Here is a 7,290-nt window from a genome sequence, read left to right on the forward strand (position 1 = left end):
AACACATGAAATTGTATTATAAGTTAAAAACTCGGTTATAATAAATTAAATAAAATTAATGTAACATTTGAAATTATACTAAAATTATAAAATTGTAAAGTTTCAACTATAGTCTATATATAAAAAAAATTATTAGTCCATTAAACTAAGCTTTCAAGATATTGACTTATATATTTACTTGTAATTTTAATGTGATAGGTTTCTATTTTTAGTTTGATTTGACTTATAATATTTTTTTAAATTGCAATAATTTTTCTATTCTTTGGAAATTTTCGGAAAATAGGGTGTAATTGGTGGAGTTAAAACTAAATTAAAGCAAACTTGAACTCAAATATATTATACAGGTTCGAGTTTGAATTCGAGTTCAAATAAAATTCGAGTTCAAACTTGACTCGATCCACTAAGAATAAGCATATTTGTGTAGTTAAATTTATTTATTGTATAACACAAAATTTAAACAATTAGTATGATATACCTAAATTTAGAGATATAAAATACTAAAATAATAAAAAGTAAATTAATAATTTATTATTATATGAGGTTTGTTTTAGCCTGCGAGCATCACGAGCTTTTATATTTAATATCCAAGTTTGATGCGAGATAAAATTTTAATGGCTCGACTTTGAATTTGACTCGAATTTTTTCCAAATCGATCTCTAATAATGCACGAATTATCCAACTTATATGCCTGCGGCTTTGCTTAATCAATAATTAAGTTTCCATTATTTTGAAACTGTTCTTATTGATTAAGATAGAAATGAACCGGAGAACAAATCCAGTCATAGATGGACCAATGACAGTGAGCGATTTAAATTTGTCATAATTCAAAAGTTTGGATAATCATCTGATTTCAGCTACACATTTCCACTTTATGTCAGGACCAAATGGGGGCCAAAAAAAAAAGTTCATTAAAACATCAAAAAGATTTAAATTTATCTTGAATTCTAAGACTGTGAATAAAGATTAAAGTAAAATTAATTTAAACATAATAGTATAAATTACTAGATTAAAGTAAACAGGAACATGATTTCTGCGATCGTATCTGAAACTGACAATAACCCAGAATTTAGAGATGGAGGAAGCAAGACAAATGGATCAAACTGTAGAGGTCTACAATTTTGGGAGTGGGAGGAGAATTACCAAAATTTAAGGGACATGAATTTACTTTTATCCATAATATCTTTAGGAGAACAATAACGAATAACCCATCGGTTTCCATATTTCAACAATGAATCTTATCCGTCCCCTTATTCCACCGCCAATTATATACACAACAACAATTTATTTTGGAGAAAATTACAAAACAATTCTAAACACGGGTGATCTTTTCAATAATGCTAACCTTACCCAATCTTTACACCAATGCTAATTTTACAATTACAACTAACAGCTAAGTTGACTAATTTATTACATATCATACGCTTTCTTCCTAAGCCACCACGTGGGAGTGGAATATATCAAAAAGAGAAATAAGAAACACATGGACAAGGATTTTCACACTCCAACATTAGTATATGCACTCCACTATGTCTATAGCTGAGCTATATTATCTTTTTCATAAATATATGTATTGCTCTTATGTTCTTTTATCATTTTATTTCTTTCATAATAATATATATGTTTTTTTCGATAAATTAAATCTCGTATATTTTAAATATTTTAACAAATAATTAAAACTTGGATAAAAATAAAAAAATAAACATATTTAAATAATTAGATCTTTTATTATAATTATCAATAAATTAATATTATGCAACAAATAAAAAAATTCATCTATCAAACTGAATTATTTTAATGTAATAATTATTATTAAATTGTTAGTAATTTTGTTTGTTTTTAGAATTATTTGTTTTGTCTTATTTATCCGCATGAAATACCACCATCCTCCACTACTAAAAAGCAGGTGTTTAGTTGGATTTATCCGTCGCTAAACGCATGTGTTCCGTCGCTAATCAAGGCTATCAACAGATTACATAGGGAACATACTCGTCGCTAGAGCTGTTCATAGGTCGGGCTTGGGCGGGCTCGGGCTGGGTTTAGGCGGACTTGATTTTTTAAAAGCCCAGGCCCGCCCAAGCCCGGTCTGGGTTTTAAATATTCTACCCAAACCCGGTTCTAATGCACTAATTTTACGGATTCGTGCCGGGTTTGAGCGGGCTTACGTTGTTTTTTTTAAAAGAAACGTGTCATTTTCTCAATCTAGGATCTTTTTCTTGTAACACTAATAATAGTGGTGATTGTTTCTTTAAAATGTTTTTGATCTATAGTTAATGTATAACCTAACTATGACTGTTCTCTTTTTTTTGGTATAATGTCTAATGTATTATAAAATAAAGATGACCACTTTTAGTTGAAAAAGAAAAGAATAAAAAATATCAACATATGTAATAAGAGTTTTTAAAATGTATGAATTGTATTAAGAAAAAATTCAAATGTATGAATTTTACTAAATTCAAAAAATTATAAATAAAACTTTAATTATTTAAATTGAATATAAATAATAAATTATAATAATAAAATATCAAATGATTATTTATTTTAGAAAATATGAAAAAAATAGATCATTGTGTAGAAATTCTTGAACTTGAATTGTATTGTATGTAAAGTTGGGTAGATTAATTTTTTAAAAATGTATCTAAATTGTCTCAGAGATGTATTATTTATGTATTTGCACATATATATAACAGAAACATGTTTGTAAATATTTAGTTGAAAATTAAAGGTTACTTGAGAATTATAAGAGCTGTAATCAAACTAAAGGGGGATAATTTTGGAGATTTCTAGTCTAAATTGGCCATAGTAAATGTATTATTAAAATTATATTTGATTTACATTGTTTATATATTGAAGATGTATCAGTTATATATTTTATGTGAATATATCATTTTGTATATTGTTACTTTAAATAATTATAAGATTATGTATCAAACGTGTTATATAGATGTATCTGAAATATATTTTTTCAATAGGCTTTATTAATAGTATGTGACTGTTTCGAGATACATTTTTGATACATATCAGATACATGTCAGAAACATCTCAAATACATTTATTTTTAAATATATATTAATTCATTAAACGTGTTTGACATGTTACTTAAGTATATTTATTAGATAAATTTTTAATATATAATTTATACATGATAAATATATTCTTGATATGTGTCTTCTCGTTAATGGTGGTACCTCAATACATTACTGATACATCGTAGATACATCGATCGATTTTTAAACTAGTGAATCATTATAGTTGTAGAGTGACTGTTAGTACATGGTTTACAATAATTGAAGATATAAGGACATGTTAATCTGAGCGATAGTTAGAACTTTTTAGCATCACTTTTTTCTTGACCATTTTATAAACTTGAAAACTAAATTTACTCTGCCACATCTTGAAAAAATGAGATGTATATATGACGTATCTGAAATGTATCTTGGATGTATTTGTTAGATACACCTTTAATATATAAATTATACATATCGAAAACAGCTCAAATGTATACATTTTTAAATATATATTAATTTACTAGACGTATTTTGATATGTTTCTTACTTGTATTTGTTAGATAAATCTCAAATATTTAATTATAAAAACGGAACACATATTTTTTAATATGATATATGTTCTAGATACACATCATATATTTTGATAGATATATCGAAAAAAATAATGCTTAAATATGTTAAAAATATCTTCTACATACATACAAAATACGCATAATTTTTAAGTGTTAGGCAACTAAGTTAAAAAAATACAACCAAAGAAACCTAAATTATAAAAATGTTTATATCGAGTAACAAATTAAAATGTTATTGATGCGTGAATTTCAATTAAAGTATATGATAGATGTAGCTTTAATTTAAAATATGTTATGCATACATATTAAAGATACATTATCAATACATATAAATAATATGAATGTGTGTGTGTGTATATATATATTCATAATTAACAAAAAAACAAAACAGGCATCAAACATGCAATAGGAAGAACATTTTTCATGATATTCTTTTATAACATATTTTATGTATTTTTAAAATATGTGATACATGCTTCTTTTAATTTAAAATATGCTACACATACACCTTATAGGCACATAAATAATAGATATAAATAGTATGTGTGTTTGTGTGTATATATATACATATATATTTGTATTAGAAATAAGAGAAAATGATAATTAAATATGTTTCTGATACATTGCCGATACATCGCGGATACATAAATGATACATGTGAATAATTTCGACAAACTGACACGTGACTGACGCGTGACTGACGCGCGTGCCAAACGTATGTCAGACGCGTTTCTGACGCGTTTTTGACCCATTCTGACGCGTTTTGACTTTTTTTTATTTGTTTTGAGTGTGCCATGTGTTGCATCCTCATTGGTAAGGTATTAAATGTAAACTTTTAGCTTTTTTAGGTGCTCATGTAATTTTTCAACAAACTTAGCATTTTTGTTATTTTCTTCCTTTTTTTTGAATATTTTTGTTATTTTCTCTTTATTTTGCCTCCTCAAATTACCTAAGGACAGATTCATGGCTGATAACTCACGAATTTATTCTACAAAAAAAAAACTCACGAATTTGTTAATTTGACTCATATTCTCTTTGTTAAGGTGGTAAAAAATAATTGGAGGAATTGGTGCTGAGTTGATAATAAATTAATGATCGGGGTCAAACAAAACAAAACACTAATTCAGATAGTGTTTTTTTTTCAAAACACGTAATTTGACTATTTGAAAGCATTTTTATTCAACACCACGAGCTTGTCTTTATTTGATCTTTATTTTGAATTGAAGGATCAAAATGAATTTGTATTGAATATATACATGGCTCAACTTTCTTATGCATATTACAAATTATATAAATATTTCGCCTTAAAAAAAAAAAGTTCACATCGTACATAAAAACAATAATAAAAAAGTCATAAATCGGTGAATTCTAAGTATAAAATGTCATAGTTTTAAAGTTAAGGTCGAGATTCGTCTATATAAACCACACTAGATATCTATTTAAACTTTTCAAATATATTTTTTGGAGTTAAATAAATTATTTTTAAGTTTTTTAGTTAATTAGATTTCAATTTTTTGATCTTGAGACGCTGATTTAAAAGCCGGATTAACCCTTCTTTCTTTTTTTAACGCTTAATTTATACACATTCAAAGATTATAAGATTCATATAAGTGGTTCTTTTTTTAAGATTGGTTATTGTAAGGACGTACTGATTTGTAAGGACAATAGATTTTTGTTTTGGCATTGTTGTAAACTGTAATTTATACATTACACATACGAGTTAATTAATGTCCATACGTGTGTTGTCTAACTCCGAAAGAGATAGGAGTATGGTTCGTAATTCTAATACACATGTGATTGTGTTGCACACGTGTGGGGTCTGATAGTGAAGTGTTGAAGGTGACAGTGGGCTTTGTTAGTGGGGCCCAGCCCACACGAGGGGACAAATGACTGTTGGGATTGGTTGGCAATGGGCCCTAAGTAGGCCCCATTTGAGCAATCACCAAAGTCCACCTTATCATCATCCTTTTGTTTTTTCCTCTGTTTTTTTATAATTATATTTATGACTTGTTCCCCATGCCCATCTACTCCCTTTTCCATCATCTTCTAGCATTTTTATCAATTTATCCATACATTGTAATTTAAAAATAATAAATGTTAATTTGGCCTTTCAATTTGATATAAAAAAAACTTAGAAAATCGAAATTTATAATGTTAAGTAGAAAATATTCACAGAGAGTCAATTTTAAAATGTTTATACTTTTCATCATCAAAATAGACGGGTAAATTGATCAAACATTTGTAAATTATGAATACTTTTACTCAAAATTATGAACTTAACTCATTTAATTTTTTTTGCCAAATTATGGAAAAATGACATTTTATTAAAATTTAAAACTAAATAAATAATGTTTGCATCTTTTTTATATGCAATCGAAATAAATGAATTATTGCTTCGGAATTTATTTGTTGACTGATAGAATATTTAATTAACGGTTTATGCGAAAAAAATACTAAAAGGACATTCTTTATCTGTTTTTTCCTTTAACATGCATAAAAGGCAATAAGGTGATAGTAATTAAATTTATCTATCAATTTCGTAAATTACTAATAGAATATGTGAACAACATCGATAATATTCAAAGGCTTCTTTAAAAAGATGCATCAAATGGCATGACAAACAATTTTTTAAAAACGATAAATATTATGAAAAGAAAAAAAAATTATAAATTACAATCTAATCTATAAACTAATTTAATCACTTTACCTACTAATTAATTCTTGAATGAAACAGAGAACATGGAAATTAGTAATTAAGTTGACATATCCAAATAAGAAAGAAATGGCCCCATTATTTATACACAATCAATCTCATCACATGGCTGTGCAGACTTCGATTGTGTTTGACAAATCTGGGCAGTCCATGTGGGCTCCATTCCAGATGTCTTTACCTCATTCCTCGAAACCTCTTACAAATCAGATAGGAAACATAAACCAACCATTTGGTTGGATACTTATTCCCCCATAAGTTATTTAAATTTTTCTTTAACACATGATTACACAATTAAACATAAAAAAATTACTATACAATCAAATGATATTTCTATGTCATTTATGTAACAAATTAATAAAATATTAATCGCATTAAAATATTTAATAAAAAAATAATTTTCTTTTATCACAAATGCTCATAATTATTATAAATATAATATGACACAACTGTTATATTAAAAAAATATTCATTAAATATCAAAGAGTCTACTAGCTTTTTTTAACTGGATTGTTAAATCTCGCTTTATTTTTAAATTAGTTTATAAATTTATAAACTTACAATTTATTTATAGATATTAATCGTTATCATTATTATAATTGTTATTATTTTTAAAAAAAGTTATTAAGTATTATTTTTAGATATATTTACAGACATGCATTAATATTAGAATTTATAGTTTCATATTATTGTATTTAAATTCAATTAATAATAAAGAAACCATTTTTAGTTTTGCTTCAATAAAAACACCAAAGATTAGAGTTTTTTTTTCATTTGATTCAATTTTAAATGTTAAAGATTTGAATTGGGATTCCCTCATGTTCATTCGAACATGGGAGGTCATGTTCATTAAATCTACACCATTCATTACAAAATGAATGGTGTAGATAAAAAAAGTTCAAATTTAGTTAAATTAATCTACATCATTCATTTTGTAATAAATGGTGTAGATTGTTGAACATGAGCCATCATGTCATTTTAACATGAGGAAATTCTAATTCTA

Source organism: Mercurialis annua, linkage group LG3 (assembly GCF_937616625.2).
Source record: "Mercurialis annua linkage group LG3, ddMerAnnu1.2, whole genome shotgun sequence".
Lineage (NCBI taxonomy): Eukaryota > Viridiplantae > Streptophyta > Magnoliopsida > Malpighiales > Euphorbiaceae > Mercurialis > Mercurialis annua.